The sequence below is a fragment of the Ornithodoros turicata genome, chromosome 2, assembly GCF_037126465.1.
Source record: "Ornithodoros turicata isolate Travis chromosome 2, ASM3712646v1, whole genome shotgun sequence".
NCBI classification, from domain to species: Eukaryota; Metazoa; Arthropoda; class Arachnida; order Ixodida; family Argasidae; genus Ornithodoros; species Ornithodoros turicata.
The window spans coordinates 20708199-20729033 of record NC_088202.1 but is presented as its reverse complement, the minus strand read 5'-3'; the positions used below and the strand labels follow the sequence as shown (position 1 = coordinate 20729033).

The 20835-nt window shown below is 45.3% G+C and overlaps 1 non-coding gene across 1 annotated transcript; it reads right to left on the bottom strand.

The window, feature by feature from the left end:
• Nucleotides 1–17527: 17527 nt before the first annotated feature.
• On the bottom strand, nt 17528–17600 carry Trnak-uuu (transfer RNA lysine (anticodon UUU)). The gene has a single exon. It is a non-coding gene; the product is annotated as a tRNA-Lys (tRNA).
• Between the last annotated feature and the right edge of the window lie 3235 nt (nt 17601–20835).

Here is a 20835-nt window from a genome sequence, read left to right as displayed (position 1 = left end):
GTTATGCGCCCGCCAAAGTGAATGCGTCTATTCATGTGCAGCTGCGGGTGATCGAACTCAGTTGTCCTCATCTTCCCCTCCGTTAACCTTTTTTTCTTCTTTGTTTCCCGTACAAGAAATGCACTGATTGACAGAGACCACAACAGAAAAGAAAGAACACGAGAAACGAACTGCTCAATGGGGCACATCAGAGCCCTTCCACTGCACTACGTCACATCAGGGGATGCACATCGTTTCCGACAATCTGGAAAAGTTTTGGACACGCAATCGATGCTCGCACGCTTGTATGTTTTTCATTCTTACAGAGTCGAGACGCGGTGAACGACGTGGGGAGCATGGTAACAACGATTTATCTTGAATCATTTCCCGTGCTTGTGATCTCCAGCGATCGATGGAGTTGTTTGTGAATGGCACTTAAGAGCTGACGAAGGTGATCGTATCTCTTTTAAAGTGCAAACAGCATTTTACAGAGCATCAGCACTGTATTCCGTTCCGCTGAACCCGTACACCTGATTATGCACGTAGAGTCGTTCGAGTACGCATTACCATGAGCAGTTCAATTAAATGGTAGTACTCGGTCTCGGGCAAATATGTTCCAAAATGGTCCAGAAGCCTGGAGCTAGCATTTTATGTACTTATACAGTTGACACTGATATAAACAACAATAAATACTCGTATAAAATTGACGTTTCCAGTCCCATGGAGCTCGTATGAACACAGAAACGTCAATTTTATCCTTGTTTGTATTGTCGTTTGTGGGGGTGTGAACTCTATATCTAAATGAAACTTAAAACATTAGTAGAAACGTGCTCATCTCCGGGAAATACTCTCAGGTGCATCGGATGATCAACGACGAACCTTTTCGTTCCTCTGACTCGTTGGGAAAGATATTTCAGTTGGAACATTTGCGTGTGACATTTCGGTAGGACAACAGAGGGTTCGTTTCTGTTTAGTGAACATCTTGCAGTGTAACCAATGCAATGCAATGCAACCAAGTTCATTTCTTTTTTCCGGTTATTGTAACTTTTTTTAGACCTAACTCGTTACTGTTAAGGTATTGTAGCTTTTTTGAGAAATTCGCTCCTTTTAATGCAACTATGTAACCTAGGGGCAAATTTCAAGTTTATTTTGTTCAATTTACTCGCAGTTTGGTTACTTGTTTTTTGTGGGGAGTACCGTGGGCTGCGTCGAAGTTACAACAGTTGTTCATGCGTCGAAAGAGATTTTTTTTTGGCAGTCTCAACTTTTATTCATACAACCACGCCATTGCAGTGCTCTTCGTTAAGTACTGTAGGCAACACGGTTGCTTAAAGTCAGCACTCCGTGGTGTATACTCATCTCATTTCAAATCTCCAGGTGTTGCAAGACTATTAATATTGGCACAACACTTTCAAGCGCAAAAGAGGTGAAATGGGTCGGCGAAGTACTGACAGGCGGTTTTAGCTAACCGTGCCCCCAACAGTACAATATAATAGATACATGAAACCTGTATGAGGTGGGGCAAAATGAGACGCGTTGCGAAACGCGGCATTTTTCCTTGGCGTTATCTCTCACAGAAAGGCGCTGATTCATAGCTTGGTACTTTACTGAAAGATGCGTCTACGGGGGGTGGCCTCTTTATTTTGTATTTAGAATCGTCATTATTGGTGCATGTGTTGAAAGAGAAATGGACTCTTCATGCCTGGAGAGTGAAGGCTTGCCAGAGTCCAGCGCCAGAGTCCAAAATGAGTCCAGTGCCGCTTTACAAACTTACTCTGCCTTACTCTGCCTTAAGCGTACTAGTTACTGTGTGACCTCCACAGGCAATCCTACTTACATCAGCCTGTTGCACCTCTTTGCGTGGAAGAAAGCGTCGTGTACACCTGTGGTTCCCAAACTGTGGGTCGCGACGTGTTCAAATTGGAGTCGCGAGGCGGCCCACAAATTAGAAAAAAAAAAACAAATGCCACGCTATTCCGCGGGGATTATGGGAACCACTGTAGTATACAATTCCTCTAATCAAAGTACTTGCTTTCCAGAGACCGTAGAAACATCGGTCACACGTAGAAACTTTAGGCAATGTCGTGTGGTGATCTCAAACATTGCATCAGCTGTTCAGTCTCCGATCGGTAAGTGTGGAAAATAAATCATTAATATCAGCTCACTCAGATATACTGCTGTCGTCCGACCCAACTATTCATGCCATGTTCATAAAAAATCCTGAAGATCGCATTTGTTTGTGGACAACAAAAATGTATCGTACGCATGATATAAATGAGAGAGAAATAAAGAATGCAACACAGTTAACTCTAGTGTCCGCACGTGTTATTTGTAACGGGATAGATGGACTTGTCAAAATAAAAAGGGGGGAGCGGCGTCATTACCTCCACAAATTGGGTAGTTTTGTTTCGTCTCACGTAACCTTACAGAACCGACCAAAGCACGTTACTAGCGTCGAACTGCACGAAACGTGTTAGAGGCAAACTGCGAAGGAGACGTTGCCTTACAAATGTCCCGGTTGATAATTAAGAGGAAGCGCTGTAGCTGGAAGTGAAATCTATACGTTTGTGCTGGCAGAGGGTTTTCGACACCTATCTAGAGATAGGAAAATATTTAAAAAAAGGCGAATAAAACGTCTTCTTCTCGTTTATCCCCTCGACGTAAATAAATGCGTAAATTTCCAATGAACGTAAAAAACAAAGTTTTGACGAAATATAATACACAACTCAGGCTATGGTTGCCTGTTTAGCCGTTTTCGTCAACTATTGCTATTTTTCTCTTAACGTGAGTTGGCATGTTCTAAACTATAGTTTGCATGTGAGAACTGATGTTCTGAGGCTGGAACAACATAGAAAGGACAAACACATACGTATGTGTTTATATATATGTGTTTGTCCTTTCTATGTTGTTCCAGCCTCAGAACATCAGTTCTCTCATGTTCAACAGTTGCCGCTTGCGTCGATCCCGTCGTATGAATGTGTGTATTACAGTACTTATATAGTGACTGTAGTCTGTATGAGTGAGCAAAGATGTATTAGTGAAAGGAGGATGAGTGAGAGAGAGTAGCTGGTTTGTTCCTTCAGATGGTCGCACCCTTGGAAGTCGCTGGGGGTGTGTGTTAGCTTTCTAGAATATTGCGTTAGACAAGGGACACTGGTTTCATGGACCAACCTTCTTTATTCCCAACTCAAGACAGACTCTCCAAAACAACATGCGTTACACGGAGAAACACACACACACTCGGTAACATGATCCCGTACGGGGACGCTTCCCTCTGGTGTAACACGAGACGGTCACATTCCTTGGACGGTTGGACCCTGCGTGGGAGGAGTTTCCACGAATCCGTTTCTGCTCTGTTTTTACGTTTTAGAAACTAGAAGATTCAACAAGCTTAGCTCAATTAGGCTAGTAGAGCCCTGGTCCGGTAATACAGAAGATGTGGGTTCGTGTCCTACAGCTGGCTTACCTTTTCTGTGACTTCCATCTTTCATCGTATGTTGAGCATTTTTGATTTAGACTAGATGAAAAATATTCCAGCTGTTATTTTTTGGTGAACGAACGTGCTCTTATGAGTATGTACGCCGTGCTCGAGCGAAAATTGCATTTTTTTCCACCTTGTCCGGAAGTTTTCCATCTCTAACATACTATGCATAGATAATCAAGGATTGTGTCGTGAAATCTCTTGAAAGTTCCAACATGAACGATTCGAATGTGTTTCGCTCATAGCCGTCGGTCTCATCAGTTTCTCTAGAATTAATATTTTGTTCTCTTAATCCAACAATGTGGATACCATACGTAGCAACTCACCGATTTCTGCTCGAGCACTCGTGCTCCCGTTTTTCCTTTTTTTAACCCTCTCTTATTGCTCAGTAGATTGCAATGACTAATTAAGTAGGTAAGCCGAAGTCCTGGTGTGTGTGGCGTGGTTCGTCACGGATAGCCGGCGGTCGACAACTGTGCCTCGTCTTTCCGTCACCAGGAGGATCTGCTTCTAATCAGCGATATACTGCAGTGAGACTGACACATATGCGCTTGATACGACAATAGCACACCGCACAATTCTCCCAATGAGCTCATCAAGGAGCGCCGACTCAAATTAGGCGCAGCCAAGGGTTCCACAAAGCATAGTATAGGCTATTTGCCTATGGTATGCTAGGTGCCATATACTATGAGAACGCTATTACAAGCATTCGCTGTATCAAGGCGTTACTTGCCGCAAATGCAAGTTAACACTCTTTTTTACATATACAGAAGATATATAAGAAAATACGCTGTCCAGAAGGCAAACGATGAAATGAAATCTAGTGCACAGTATGAAGCACCCTGAAGAAAATTTTAATGCACAAGCTTTCACGTAGAACCTACGCTTTTTCAGGTATAACCGACCTGAAGCAGAGATTCAGAGATTTCTTCGAGATGGTTCATGCTATGTACTATATCTCTGTTTTACGTTAAAATGTAGGGAGCTAACGCAATCAGAGCACTGCACGGAAGCGGGCTGACCCGAAAGCTGAAGCCCCACTCGGTCCGTTTGGTGCGGTTGTGTCACACATAGGGTTCGGAATCCTGAGCCGTTTTTACAATCCCGGGATTTCGGGATTTCGAAATGTGGATGCCGATATCCCGGGACGAGATCGGGATTTTTTCGCAACTATAGCCATGATGTCGTATAGGACTGTATCCACTTTCGCAACCATGCTCTCACAAATTGCGATATAGTTCGCGTCTTCTGCCATCCCCACGGACCATTCTAGTGAGAAAAAAAAAGCAAAAAAAAAAAGAAAAGAAAAACTGCTCAGGGGCAAAACCTGCGCATTACATTGAGCATTCGCATCGTGCCAGAATGTCGACTTCGCAATGAAATGCGTCTCTTCTTGTCGTTTGCTATGGAAAATCTTCTGGCTGCGCCCCAGTATATTTCTCGCAGTTAGTAGTGCACGAGAAGATACATACTTATGACGTACAACAATTCCGCTTAGGCAGCTGCTAACATCAATGACGTATTTCGCATCATCCGCTGGAGTATTCTGGGGAATGTCGCTTGTGTTAATACATGCAATGTTGCGTTTTGCTCTTCTTGCCTTTCATTCATCGACAGTGACTGTTGTGTTCTAATCTGGTAGTCGAGTCTATAGTTTTCTGAAAAGGCTGTCTCCATTTTCTTTTTTCACTTTCACTTTCGCGCGGGTCAAAAGAACAAAGAGAGTTTCTGCAGAGAGAGAGGGAGAGACATTCTGCAATATTTCTTGTAGAATCGGAAGACTCCTTCTGATTTCATGGGAGTTTTATGCTATTTGAGGGCTGTTCTCCGCTATGGCTTGCGCAGTTCACATGAGTCAGCAGCTAACGTCGTTGTAATGTGTCGTGGACGATAAGGGTGATTCGGTTTCGGATTGCGAATCACATTTTTCGGGGAAGAAACGCTTGAAACAAAAAGTCGGTTGGACACCGTTCTTTCCCTTCCACTTGTACCACCGAGTATTTGCTGTCAGAAAAGCCGAAATTTATAATCCCGAACTCCCGGGATATGGTCTTGCGAAATCCCGGGATTTCAGGGTCCCGGAATCCCTTGCTCCGAACCCTAGACTCACACAGTTGTATTGACTTCGACCGCAGGCTAGGCTCGGATCCAGTTCAAGAATATCACTCGGACTTGTGCACTCTTTTTCTAGTTCTTCTCTTTGCTAGTCATACCCCATTCATGGGATTCCCTAATTTTTGACATACATGTTGACAGCAAAGCAGGTTAGAGGTGGAGTCGTTCCTCATTCAATCAGACGATAATAACGAAAGCTTAGTCTTTCCAGCGATTTCGAATGTATACCCGAGGTCACGTCCCCGCTACGGCGTTCGCAAAGGCAAGCATCCGGAACAGCTCTGGTAGAACCATAATATGTGTGCTTGCGCCCATATTATCTGAAAACTACCATCACAAGGCTATCTTGAAGAAAATCGTTTTCAGGTACGATGGACATTTCTGTGGTGTAAGCGGTATACATTTGGTTCATTGAGTATCTTCCTATTATGGGTATCCCCAGACCAGATCATAACGCACATGCTACATGCCGAAATGGCGCAGGCAAATGCAAGCTGATGGCCCTATCACTACTGGCTGTGGCCATTACTTTGGAGATACCGTAACAAAATCCCTGATGTTTAAGCGTGCATTGCTTTGTGGAACCCTCGGCAGCGCCTAATTTGAGTCGCCGCTCCTTGACGAGCTCATTGGGAGAATTGTGCGGTGTGCTATTGTCGTATCAAGCGCATATGTGTCAGTCTCAGTGGAGTATATCGCTGATTAGAAGCAGATCCTCCTGGTGCTAATAATTAGGCACATAGCATAGTATAGGGCATAGCCTGCTCATGCAGGCCTTTACGTGTACTGAACGCATAAATATGAAAGTAATCCTGTTTGTAGAGTCCAGTGATGACACCATGAAGTGACCCAGTGTATGCGTGCGGTATCTGAATGCGCCATCCCGATTCATGAACAGCTTTCAAAGGTGGACTGCATTCACTTCTCCATCGGCCACCAGTGCAGGGCAGCTGTCGGTAGGTACCTTGCACTTCCGTTTTACCTTTCAAGGAGTCACGAGCTATTACGTCCGATGCATTTTTCGAAGGAGCGCTACACATAGCGGCTACGCGGAAACTGACGCACGTCTTCAAACTGTATATCTCTAAGTAGAAAAACAGCTTTCAACCGTGATGACTGCTGTGAGAGCTCTTGGAAGCGTTTCAACCGTCGCTTTTCCGCCTTATTAGTCCTCCACAAATGGTGTCCTGAGCCTGCCTGAGCTGCAGCGTCGAAATGGCAGGCGATCGAGCTTCAAATTGCATTCGCCCACTGGTGGTGTTCGTGAAGAAAAGCCACTTCGTGGGACATTGGACTTCTTCAAGTCTTCCGTGTCCATGCGATCTTTCTGTGAAATAGATAATGCCTGGAAATCTCTCCTTTCTGTTCAAAGGTCAATATCTCTTCATGTCAATATGTGGAGATTGTGTAGAATATTCGGTAATTCTAATATAGGTAGATGAAAGGAAGATTTTGAGGTTGGGACACACGAATATTTACACACTTAATAGCGTTATGCAGAATACTCTGGCTGCACTAATACGATTACTCGCAGAATACTCTGGATGTACTAAAAATCCCTAGTACATCCAAGAACAACCAAAAAAATAACAGAAAGAAACAAACAAGAGGCAGAAACACACGCGAGGAATATATATATACGTCTGAAGAAGGTGTATGGTACTTGGCTGACATCATAGCGGTACCGGAACCGACGCGGGTGACTGATTCTGAAGGCGAACTAGTAGGGTACAGTCACGTCAGTGGAAGTGCGATTAGAAAGACCAGAAAGAAGTGCGATTAGAAAGAAACCAAAGACGGAAGGCAAGGACAACAACGGATACCAAATAATGGTAAAACAATAATCATCAAATTACTTCGAGACCATACAAGGCCCTGCTCGACGGAACTTTATGCCTTTCGCCTTGCAGGGATATAGAAGCAGTTACAGTGTTGTCAGCTCCAGTCAATCGACGCACATTATTTCAAACGCAGAAATCTTGCGGGTGCGAGTGGGCTCATGAAGCTGAAGGGGACTCGTCTTCCTCGTTATGGCCGCTGAAAGCGAGGTTGTGACTGGAAATATTCATAAGACTTACACAACGCATGAGCGTCGATCAGGCACTGTTTCTTCTAGATGGCGTCACCAGACAGCGAAAGTCGCGTTTCTACCGCTACTGTCAGCAAAACTTCGCTTCCAACTGATTCACAGAGATGCGTGGCATGTGTTGTAGTGTTATTGCATATGCATGCGGTACAATTGGTCGATTGTGCTCTCGTGAAGCACGCGGGAGCTCTTGCTAAAAAACTGCTAAATATATTGATATTTTACACTGACTATTGATGTGCAAAATATACGTTTATTTGCTTTTTATAAACATAGAACTGCTCTTGCACGGTAACAAAATGGAGAGGTGGGATCCCATGGGGGTGGGGGGTGGGGATTTTCAGTTTGTGTTTTCTCTGTCTCATGAAAACGTCACTGTGTAATCCTTCCAGTGTTGGTTACGTCAGAAGGCCGGTGTCAATGGTAAGGGACCACAATTAATCTTTGTGCAATCACGGCCTTTCTATTCAATCTAGTAGGAGGGTAGCATAACCATGCGAACACCGATTCGATTCCGATTCTCTGAAACGTCAATAGTACGGCACATAAAGCCTCGTCTCTGTAGAAGGACCACTAAAACTGGCCAGTGTGCACTTATGAACGCGGAAATTGGCCCCCTGTCTAACAGAACTGCGCAGAGGGTAGGATCACCTTCAAAAATTTATGTTCATGTCAATTAAAGCTTCTCTCTGTTTTTTATAGGTGTTTTGAGGGGTGCGGGTACTACTGGTTTTCCTTCTTTCCTTTCAACGTGCACCCTTAGACGTTCTTCGCAGAAGTGTAACGGCCGACATTTATGGCAGAGTGCGTGAATAATTTCTTTCCTCGACAACATGGAAGTAATCTTGAGGCGTTGTTGGAAGAAACTTCCATAAAACTCATCAAACCACCAGTAGGCGCTTTTTATGATATGTACGGATCCATTAGTTATCTCATCACGATTACAATTTTCCTTTCTGAATTACCTGAGTTATCTACATCCAAGCCGTCAACTGAAATTCTCCGATATTGTTCATTTCGTTCGTTCTGCGTTACTAGTATTGACTTTGTCTCTGAAATAAACGTCGTGGAAATGTCTGTAAAATTAAATGCGGTCACTGTACAGAAGGAGCTTGGAGACATGAGATTATACCACCATCCTTAAAGCACTGCATTCGACTACGGCCAACCGGCAGGTAACAAGGTCCCTTTAACTATAGTGTTCCACAATTGGATTTACCCCTGTTAATGGAGGAAAGCATTTTATGTCGTAGGTGAGAGCGGTAAACAGGGTCTCATGGGCAGAACGTAGTTGAAATATCATCTCATATCATCTTTTCAATATGCCGTCGGTTCAGGTTTTGCTTATGCGTAGATTATGTGTAATTGTTTTCAAACCGCGGCATAGTCTAATTTCCGTACCGTTCGTAAGTTTACAGGCCAAGACCTGCGTAATCCCATTAAGGAATCAGGGATCATTTGTCTTGACTTTGCCTAGTATTCGAACCAACTATGGCTACTTTTCGTTCCAGTCTTTCGCGGCCAAAGTTTGGAACTCGCTTCCACCTTATATTCATACTTGTAATTCGTTAGTGGTTCTCAGGAAGATGATTAATGACTATTTCATGGGTGAAAGCGCTGTGTAATTGTCGTTGGTGGTTTACATATCAGGTGTTGACTCTTCATGTTGTTGATATTGGTGTTTTCTTCCTTGATCGAAAGGTCCTGGTCCTGTATGAGTCGTTTGTAATACTAATTATTTTTTTGTGTGTGTGTTTCTTAGCGATCACTGCCGTGTGTCAGCTTGAGTTGCATGCATATAATACTAGATCAATTCGACGCCTATGGCGTTTGATCCTTCTAATTCGTGCCGTATAATGCATTCAATTTCTTTACCCCATTTTATATGGCATTACCTCTATACAAGCTGTAAAAGTAAAACATCTGAACTGAACTGAACTGAAAGATCAGAGGCAGAATACACGGAACGACGTCGTACATGGCGTTGGTGTAGCCGCTACACCCTAAAACCAGTGACGGATAGGTGACGTCTGATCAACTGGCACATTTCAAACAAACAAACAAAAATGTGTCAGATGACTTCAAGGGGAACGCTGTGCCTGCAAAAGCTGCAGGTGCCCTGTGCCCCCTGAAACAACTGGTACGACATCCTTAATGACGCCAGAAGCGTACCGGACGTATTGAAGGGATAATTGTACTCACTAATATGAGAAACACATTGCGGCTCTCAAGTTCCCTAACAGAAAAATCACCCCCAGGCTTCGCAAAAAAAGAAAAAGCAAGGAAGAAACTGCTCCAAGCACATCGAACATGAAACACCAAATTTTATTCGCTTGCACATACCTTTAAATTGCAAGAGCATACACGGTTCACTACTCCCAACACACACATATGGAGCACACATTGCACGGACACAGAACCCATCGGATGCACCACACAGTCCTCCAAACGCCGAACACACAATCCTCGAAACTTCGAACAGGCTGGCACTGCAAAGCTCAATGAAGATCATCCTTAGTGACGAACACAACAGTTCCTGAAACGAAACGGCCGAGGGTCAATTGTCCAACCAAGTGGCGACAGACACAATCAATTCGATGTGAAAAACAGTTTCAATTTGGCACACGTATGTGTGACCATTGAGACAGGAAACAATCTGTAAAGAAACCGAAGTGAATATCACGCTGGTATTTTTCCAACGTGAATGCTGGAATAGTACACAATTTTGTAACTCACGTCCTCGTAATCGATACAGTCCCACGGTCACCTGTAACAAAAGAATACAATTAACCTCGCTTGTATTGTACATCGTCGCTTCACCGATGCAGCCGATCCTCTCCTGCCGCCATTGCAATGCGTCCACCGTCTGCAACAGAATGTACTTCGATTGTTAAACACGAGTAAAACTCAGGCGTCGTACGATGCATCACAGCTAGGTTGACTTATCTTAAAGGAGCATTAAAGGGGTATCTAACATGGCCAAAAACTGCTGTCATCTTGTAAAGCAGTATGTGAAAAGCATTCCCACAAATTATTTCTGTCCATAATTGTTTCACCACGGTGCAATTAATTTGGAAAATCGCTGCCGCGGTGACAGGACGGAGCGCTCCAACTGTAGACCACACCCACTCTACTGTGATGTTGGTGGTAGAGAGCCCCTCATTCGTTCGTAAGAAAAACAGTCTGCTACGAACATTGCGAGCTGTTTCTTGTTGACTTCTACCCTTTATATGATTTATATCACGTTCTCTAAAAAAAAAAAAAAAAAAAAAGCAGATATGCAGCCTGAGAAAATAAGATTACGATCACAATAGCAATATATCCGTGGCTTCTGTGCAATCTCAGAATTCACAGTAGCGGAAAGCAAGCGATGGCGGCGGTATTGTGGCGCCATCTGTTAGCCACTGAACCAACTGCGCGGTGAAAACGGTCGGACAGGCTTCACACTGTCGGGAAGCACGGGGTTTTCGCTGTACAAGCGCAGTTAATTTCGGGCTGCACCACTCGTTCTTCCCGTGGTGTGTGCGGTCCCAAAAAATAGTGGTTGTGTCGTGGACAGCCTTCAGACCCTCCGTTTCGGACATCACGTAGCCGGAGAACGCATGGCGTCTCCGAAGCGGTAGCAGATGTTGCATGCGCGATGTTGCTTACCTCGACCATGTGATCCCAGGTCCAATGAGGAGCGTCCTCACCACTTGCGTCACATAGTGACGCGCGTGGTTGCGCTCATCACGTGCCTATCGTGAAGGCGAAGGAGGGTGTTTCGCGCACGGGAGGTTCGGGGAGCTATTGCAGGCGTCCCAATTTCGCTACGGTTGCACTAATTGTGGAAAAACTGCGTTCGGCTGCCTACCATTCCATACTGACCAAAACAGAAACAAAGTTGTGGGAACTCATGATGCAAAAAAATGTTTTGAGCAGTATAGAGGCCGACAAATCACCAAGTGGGGGAGACTGTTGCAGGCTGACTCGTGGCCTGCCAGGATAGTGCAACCTTCCCGTTTTACCGATTTTGCACCGGCCGTGCCCCTCTTCCTCTTTCTTAGGGGTTCATGACGTGCACTCTGTAGGTGTGGTGGACCCACATCACACAGCAATTTCCACTTGTTCCTTCCACATGCCCGCTACATCTCCTGGCAGAGTGTTCGCCTTCATAGGTCACGTTCCTTTCACATTTGGGTGTGCATAGCCCAACACTATTTTTCTCGTGTCCGCCGCTGATTCCTAGAACCATTTCCAAGGCTTCTACTAATGTCCGAGAAGATATCGGCAGAGATTCAGAAGCGTTGCCCGCCCAGCCGTTCAGTACAGGATAGTATGTACTTGAACCCGTTGTTCCCAAGTGGAAACAAGTGAGGAAATTTTTGCCTCACATTGGAATATTTGACTAGTGAACTTTTATAACTACACAGATATGTAGATATGTTTATTTGTCTCCCTGCAATCACCACTGGCAGTTACATTAACAACGGGAAGGTGACGCACCTGCAGCACGTGATAAAAACTCAATTGCCAGCAAAAATTGCAACTTTGGTAAATGAGGCAGACGAATCTTCCTGTCAACAGAAAACACAAACCCCTAAGCGCGATTTCAGGTCATACTTTTGAGTATTGGTATCTTGGCATACAATGCAAGCTGTTTTGGACATCATATCGGCGTTAATAAAGTTGCGGGATCGCTTAGATTAAGGCAATGTTTTCGTTCCCAAATTGGAACAATGGTATCAAATGGGTTAAGCAAACATTAGACGTGAACTTAAAAAGCAAGGTGTCATCCCTCTCAAAGGCAAGTTGCAACGCAGACAGCGGCCAAAAAAACGGGAAGCGGGAAGGAAAGCACTGCGGGAGACTACGCGGTGCCATGTCACTCCGCACCGGCGGAACGCGGAGCAACGTAGTATGCTCCAACGAAGGCACGCGTATTCAGCCGGAACACGCGTTATTCAACAAGCACACGAGTACAAGGTTCAGGAGGCACAAATTCAGCGGGCACAAAGCCGTTTCATACCAACGTGACGGCTTTGTACCTGCTCAAATTTGGCAATGAGGATCACTGTGCTTGCTATTTGATAACCGTTACGGCTCTTTCCAGGCGGTTACGGCTGTGTACCGGCTGCACTTTCTGAGGCAATAAGCGGCACGTTTCCGTCACAAGATTTAGAGTGTACACAGTCGCTGTTGTTTCCCGCTCTTCCTGGTTACCTTCGTTGAAATAAAAACGTGGCTGAACGTAGGTGAGCTAACTGAAATTCAAAAGGCATGTGACATAGACAATAGACATGTGCGAATGTTTACTTTAAAATGAAGCGAAATACGAAGCGAATAGTTATGAAACTGAATGAAATACCAAGCGAGTCCTTGTATATCCGTGCCGTATACAATTGCGGCACATGTAGGGGAACGTGAGGCACAGTGAGGCATGGGGCAGAGTGTTACATTGCCGATATCTGCCTGATCCGGGAACCTTAGAAAAGCAACACTGTAACTGTGTCCGTCAAACTGTGCGACATCGTCATCACTTCACGCAAATCACCATGCAATCTGCAATCGGTATGCAAATCGTATTGGCGGATGTATTTCGACGAAGAAATAGTATTCTGATGACATTTCTTTGTGGTATACAACAACAGTGGCTTGAACCCTACGCGTTACGACTGTAGCAGATGAAAGCGGAATCACTCAAAATTAGAATCGAAAGATGGCGTGCTGTTTGTTCCCGTTCAGCTACGTGCTGATACGCGCATCGGTGATGCGATCGGTGGTGAATACTAGGGGAAAGGGGGCACGTTGAAACACGGGGTACACTGAAAGAGTCAAATTCTCTGGTCCCCCTCTGGCGCAAGCAGCTCCACTTTTCGACGACAGCATCGTTCCACACATCTGCTCCATTCAGAACAGTGTCGCGGTGCTGTGTAGGGCGGATCGCCTCCGAGACAACAAAAAGTGGTTCCTGGCCTCAAAAGCGAAATTTTTCTGTCCACACTTATTTTCTGTGTGCTCGAGAATACTTGCAAAAGAAGCACTAAAGTTGGGATGTACTTGTAGCTCCTTCTTTCGCAGCCTTAATTTCCGAAGCTCTAGTAACTTATCTCAATCTCCCTCGGCGGCAAAATGGCGTTTACCGGTGCCACGCCGTTATGGGGAAGATTGCAACAAGTGCTTCAAATTGGAAACGTAAATGTGTTATGTACGTAGAGAAAAGCAAGACACAGCAAACATTGAGCAGAGGAAAGCCTAGGACGCCTAGAAATAAACGGCGCACAAATACTATTGCATGGATGACTTCATGGAGCATTATTGTCCGGTGTGACATAAGCAGTACGAACCGAACCAGAATTGGGTTCAGTGCAAGGTTTTCAAAGGCTGGTCACATTGGGATTGTAGTAACAAAGACGTGTTATACGTTTGCCATGACTGCACGGCAAATCCCTGATCCCTGCATTGTGCAATACCCAATTGTTTGAACATATCCGTAGCCTGTTGCGACGTGCCCCAAGGTTCGGGCATATTAAAACACTCTGCCTCCTGTTGCGTATTAAAAGTTGTTGGTGACATTTCATGAAACATTCGCGTCATCTTTATTCAACAGTTTCCGGAAGCATCAACAGTGCTGCTAAAGCACTGAGACGCACCCACCCCCAAGTACGTTTCGAATTAGGACGGTAAAAAAAAAATTCAACTTGCCCCCTTCCCCCTCCCCTACCGCTTCTACATAAAGTCGTGTTTCTGACAGGAGAGAATACCGCGAGGGAATACGAAGTTATTTTCCCGAGGGAGCGCAAGACCTAATTCGTTTGTCGACCCCCAAGTTCCTGATAAGGCACTGCTAAATGAGAGTGATATTGTTGACGTCTTGCCTATCCCAGAGTGCGCTCCCGCCAGCAGTCACCTCGAGCCTAGCTATACGTTTGAAGTTGAACTTGCATCAATTACTTCGTTGTATGCTCTTGGTATCACACTCCCCCACTGGTTGTAACACTCTGCCGAGCTTGGCGTACAAAGTTACAAGAGTTAGGTCTCTATGTTTTCGCAACCTGTCGCCTGTCGGAACATCCCTTCAAAAATAACGTTTATTTTGTATGGCCAGTATAGAACAAGATTTGTCCGAGCCAGTGGATGGCAACATCCTACTTACCTACTTACATTTTCATGCACGAGAAGCAGCAGTGAACCCGCAGTAATACGCCCCTGTTCTAGATCAGAATCTTCAATTCCTGAAGTCCAAGAAGTCCTGAAAAGTTGTTGGAACGTCCTCTTGCACGATAATGAAAGCGTGCGTTAAAAATGTGAAGTTTTCTTTCCCATACAAAATTACAAAGATCTACAAGCTTTTCGTCTTACTACGGACTAGTTCCATCTCAAATTGAACACTCTGGTACACTTGATGTCTCGATTTTATTTTTTTATTCCGTGTAGCACCGCGAAGCAACTGTGGCTATGAGCGGCGTACAGACGTGGACAGAGGACAGCAAGTAGTCGTGGCAGACAGGGGGGGGGGTTAATATGTGCCCTGGGCCGACCTCAAGGGGAACTGTGCCGACATTCGTCTGGAAAGTCTTCGGAAAACCTAGGGAAAACCTCAGACAGCACAGTCGGTGACATGATTCGAACCTGTGTCTCGGTGTGGAAAGCGATCATCTTAACCACTATGCCACGGGAGCTGGTGAGGTCTCGAACGAACGGGGGAAAAAAAATGTTGAAGCCGAATATTCCGAATGCTTATTATGCGAATATTTATTTCTCCTAACTCACCGATGGCTTCAACATATATTTTTCCCCGTTCATTCCAGACATCAAGTGTACCTGATTCTTCGATTTCAGATGGAACTAGCCTGCGTGCATGACCCCCTGCGTTTGTAGACATGTTTACAGCATGTGTGGGTGACATATACATACGGATCACCATATGAAGTAGCAGTCAGTTTGTTTTACGCCCTCTCTTGTCGTTTTGACCTTGCGTGTGCAGCTTCGGTACTATTCCAATATATTCGGTACGGAAGAAACATCGAATCGATTGAAAATACAAAAGAATATACAGAAGTATCCCCTTCGGTACTCACTAACTTCGAATATTCGCACATGTCCATTAAAAAGGCAAAGGAATTGAACACCAGTTGTGTACTTATCTCCAGCTATGGTGATGATTCGCTCGTTCACTGTTGAATGGAATGATCGTTTTGCTTGTGTTGTGTTTGTCCCATTATGTTTTATTGGAAACTTCTGGTTCTTTCACCCGTATATACGATCTGTACGTAGACACGTAACCCAAATAAACTGAATTTGAGTTGAAGTGAGAAGTTGCCTATACCACTAGAACGTAGAATGCATTTCTACCATGACCTGGCCCACCATCTTCGTTGTCGCGCTGCCTTGTCATTGTTGTCCCTCGTTTCTGATTTGTACAGCGCAAGTGCTCCCAAACTGTCACCATCGTCGTTGCCCATGGAATCATCCGCCACGTAGCACGCCGGTACCGTCAAAGTGTCTTCAATGATGGATTGTTTTCCTATCGCGTTTTTACGAGAGCTCGTGCAGTATGAACGCGTTGCAAAGCACAGGCAGAACATGAAATGTTTTGCAGAGCAATGTTCGCCAGCACTGTTGTTGCTCTGTGTTTCTCATTTTCCCAGCGTGATACGATCACGCATAAATGCAAAACATCTGAGAGCACGTGTTTTTCATCGGGTATTCTGCTGTTGTTCATCTAGTGTGAGCAGGCTTTTCGAGGAGCTGTGGCAGAAACTAAAAAAAAAATAGTTTTCTAAATAATAGTAGATAACTCGTTTAAAATATATCACGTATGGATCCCCCTTTCCCTAACGAATACATAATGCGACAGTAGTCAAAATATGCTGCTGTGAAGGTTCGCCGCAGACAATCACCAAAGTGGCAAATGACATTTAACATGACTCAAAACCCTGTTTAATCCTTTAAGTTTGCCATCGGGAGCCACCACTCAAAATATTTTCACTGCGCGGCGTGTTCTATTTTCATTGCGTAGTCAAATTTAGAAGAAGAAAAATAACACTCGGAGAAAGCTGCCACGGATGGCTGGCACGATAGGCTCGCGTGACGTCAGCTAGTCCCAATGCATTTTTTCTACCTTTCTTCTTTGCACACGCACTCCTTGTACCCGCTTGAGCAGCTCCAGCTTGTGTCACGAGTCACATGATCGGCTGAGCCAGGGGGATAGAGGACGTCACGACATATACTCCGCCTTCCCTCGTTCTCCGACACGCTTTTTGGAGGAAAGGCGATCCAAGGAGGGACGCTGCAGGTCACCAGCGCTTGTTGTTCTTTTGCAGGAGCTCATTTTATTCGATGCAGAACACGTCGCGGCGGAAAAAAAGACAAATTTTGAAGTCCACCTGAGTGCTGCCTTACAGGAACCATGAAAAGATCCCCAAAACGTGTGTAGGCATATGTAATGCCTTCCTGGACGCTAATACATTCACCATGGGGAGTATGAACCAAGCACTGGTTAGACTAACGACCATGATAACTAAAACGCACGGTACAAAAAAGAAAAGAAACGGGGCGACCCCGGTGATCCGACCGTTTCCGGCATAACTAGATGGGACGACTCAAGCAGAAGACCTTCCCCGCAGACGGGCAGGCTTGGTGAAACCTTGGAGTGAGCAAATGTTGCGAGTGGCCTGTCAAGCTACAGGTCGACGCTTTTCTCTCTCTCTCTTTCTCTGTGCGTGCGTGCGTGCTGAATGCGATATGGCAAAAATTTTCAGATAAAAGTCCTCCTTCAAAGCCATTGTCCAGTGAGAGCTCGGTTTTTTGGCAGGTATCTTCACGCTCCCTCAAAATACTTGTTCAACGGCGAAGAGACGCCAAATAACTAAAAACTGTACCACCACCCGAACGGGGACTCGAACCCCGGACCGTTAGGTTAAAAGCCTAACGCTCTACCGACTGAGCTATCCGGGCACGGTTATGACAATGACGGATAGTCACATGGGGCATTACTCCTTCGAACGCTATCCAGTGAACACGACGCTGAAGACACAGTAAGCAGGGTGACTAGAATCCTTGCGCGTCCCCGCTTCTGTGGCAAAAAGGAAGGGTGTCTGAACCTAAAAATGCAACTGTTTCGCTGATCAAGAGGTGAACAAGGGACCTGATCGGAGCAAGACCATCCCTTTCACAAAGGGAGACAGCCTCAGGCCGTGAAACTGTTGCAGTACTCGGAAATCAGGATCGCCAGACACCTTGACAAAAAGTAGGTACAGCCTGAATGCTGGAAAAAATGTCTCAAGGCTTGTGCACAGCCCGTTCCAGAAAACCTTGGCTGTCGTTGCCTAAATGGTTGATGACGTTTCTTCGATTTTTCTTGATTTTTTTCAATTCCGCTAGCTGCTGTGCTCTCTGGGGTTCTTCCTGGGTTTTCCTCAGACACTGTCTGACATACGTCCGCACAGTTCCCTTAGAAGTCGGCCGAGGACGCGCATTCCTCCAGAGCGTTAGTCGTGAGGTCGCTCACCTCTGTGTACCCGCAACGGCGAGCTCTTTCAGAAGCACGACCACCGCCATGATTTGTTCCCCCCCTTTTTTTTTTGTTGAAAGAATTGCAAACCGACTTTCGTCCAATCTTACTTGTTTTGGACAACAACGTGTATCCCCCTTTAGGGAAAGGGAGGCGTCTGCAATGGAGGCCATTTACGCTATGTGTAGTATTCGAAAAGTTTGGCCTTGAAGCGAGCAAAGGGCAACAACGATACCGACAACTTTATTTCGAGACAGTGAATGGGGAGTTTCATAGCCATTAGCGATACTCTACCCCATTGCTGGTGGTGATGCGGGGAATGAAATAATGAGCCCCTTCACCTGAATCGAAGTCCTGTGGTATCCAGAAAGGTGAAGAGAGCTTTGAGGACAGAGCGCTGGTGGGCTAGATGTGGCCAGGTACCAAGCAATTTTTTGTGAGTGAAGGGGCGAGAGTCCAGCTCCTTAAGGGACCCGGAGAGTACGGTTCGGGAAGGTTGATAGTGTGGGCAATGGAGAAAAGGGGATAAGCATGTCCCGATCAATTTTTCGACTATTCGGCCTAACAGGAGACCGCCGACTGATGCGCCGTGCGAACGATTATGCGATAGTACGCAAACTTAAAACAGACACCGCTTGGTTTTAAGTTCCCAAATAGCCAGAAAAGCCATAGGGTAACCATTCTATTCCGGATGAGACTGAACCCTCATGTGCTACGGACCCTTCACCAGGCAAGTATACTCGAATCGATAACCCCGACAAGTTTCGCGGTCGCACATGGGGTGTTCGCTCTCTGAAACCACATCAGATTTCCCCAAAAGTGTCCCATTTCAGCACCACAAAATGACGTCGATAGAAAATTTATCTGTTTTTTTTCTTCTTCTTCTTCTTTCGTGGCACCTGCGCTTAATGCGGTATTGTGTCGCAGAATGAGAGCCTTTGACACGGACGTTCGCCTTTATCTAATAATGAACCCTGAAACGATGGGAGAGCCGTTTGGACCAATCGTTCTTTTTCCGATAAGCGTTTGTCTCACCCAAGCTCCCGAGAGCTAGACGTTAGGAAGAGTAAAGATATGTCCATTTAGATTTCTTTTGAAATGTGATCATAGCAGCGTAATCGAAAGAGAAAAAAAAATTTAAAGACGCGGCGGAACCGCGAATTCAGTGCAGCTTTGTGAGGTGTTACTAATGAGCAGGGCTCCGATTGTTAGGCAGTGAAAACGCTAGAGTTAGGCTAGCATTTAAGTCCCTAAAAGCATCAAAATGCGGAGTAAAAAGAGAAAATACGCACGTTCTTGTAATGATGTATGTCGCCTTTCTTGCGAAGCTGTTCACGACATGTGAGTGCTTGCTCTCGTGCAAATAGGATGACACTATGCAAGCTTCAAGCCCTCGTACACATACAGGGTGTTTCAAAAAACGTGTCATTCGGACTTTATAAAAAAACGGGGCGACGGAGAAATACGGGGTAAACAGCATTTGTGTGGCAACTAAATTTGCCACCTTGACAAAATAGTTTCATTTGATTTTAATTAAAATAAATACAATTTCTTTAATTGAACTCCAAAATTTCGCAAGTCAACCTAACGTTTCTTTTACAGAATTAGAGAGCCCGTAGCAAACTTAGTCAGGTCCACCAAGAAATCCACTGGATATTGCAAATGGAACTGCCCAAAAAAAGTCCCGAAGTTGAGGCTTCAGAGTTTCGGGTATTCAACGGCGCACCAAATCAGACGCAAATATTCGTGGAGAGGGGGACATGCTCCTGCCCCCATGAAAGATAGAAGGTCGAAAAAACACAGGGCGGGAAAAAAGAGGCGGAATCATTTTTGTTTGCCGCTTATCAACGTATGGTGGAATGTCACCTGCCTTGTTATCTGCGCGTCTTGTGCTGCACGCCGGTCCGGCGATAAGCTGTTCTAGCTTCATGGGGGCAGGAGCATGTCCTGCCCTCCGCGCATTTTTCCGACTGATTTGGTGCGCTGTTGAATACCCGAAACTCTGAGGCCTATATTTCGGGACTTTTTTTGGGCAGTTCCATTTGCAATATCGAGCGGATTTCTTAGTGGATCTGACTAAGTTCGCTACGGGCTCTCTAATTCTGTAAAAAAAAACAAAAAAAAAAAACGTTAGGTTGACTTGGGAAATTTTGGAGTTCAATTAAAGAAATTCAATTTATTTTAATTAAAATCAAATGAAAATATTTTTGCGAGATGGCAAATTCAGTTGCCACACAAGTGCCCTTTACCCCGTATTTTTCCGTCGCCCCGTTTTTTTTGAAACACCCTGTATATCATTCCTCACGGACCTAGTATATCTGCACGACGCTTCTACCGTGGTTTTCGGAGGCCAAAACAGGCTTTGCTGCACGAGCAGCGTATACCGCGTCCCACGCAAAATGGAGCATAGTTAGCACCTTTATTCTTATACCTCTGACACACGGGCATGTTTGAACTCCTTTCCGTTAGGGGTCCTTTACAGCGACAAAGGACATCTTTGTGAAAGGAATTCGTGCCGGTGACACACGACAGCGCCAATCTCCCTTTCATAGCGGCATTTCCTGTCAGCTGCGGAGCGCCACCGGAAATGGGGTGACCAGAGTATTGGGCGCCGAAGTGTTTTCAATGTGGACGACACTCCAGCGGATCCACCTTCCATATCCACGCGGAACCACCGGT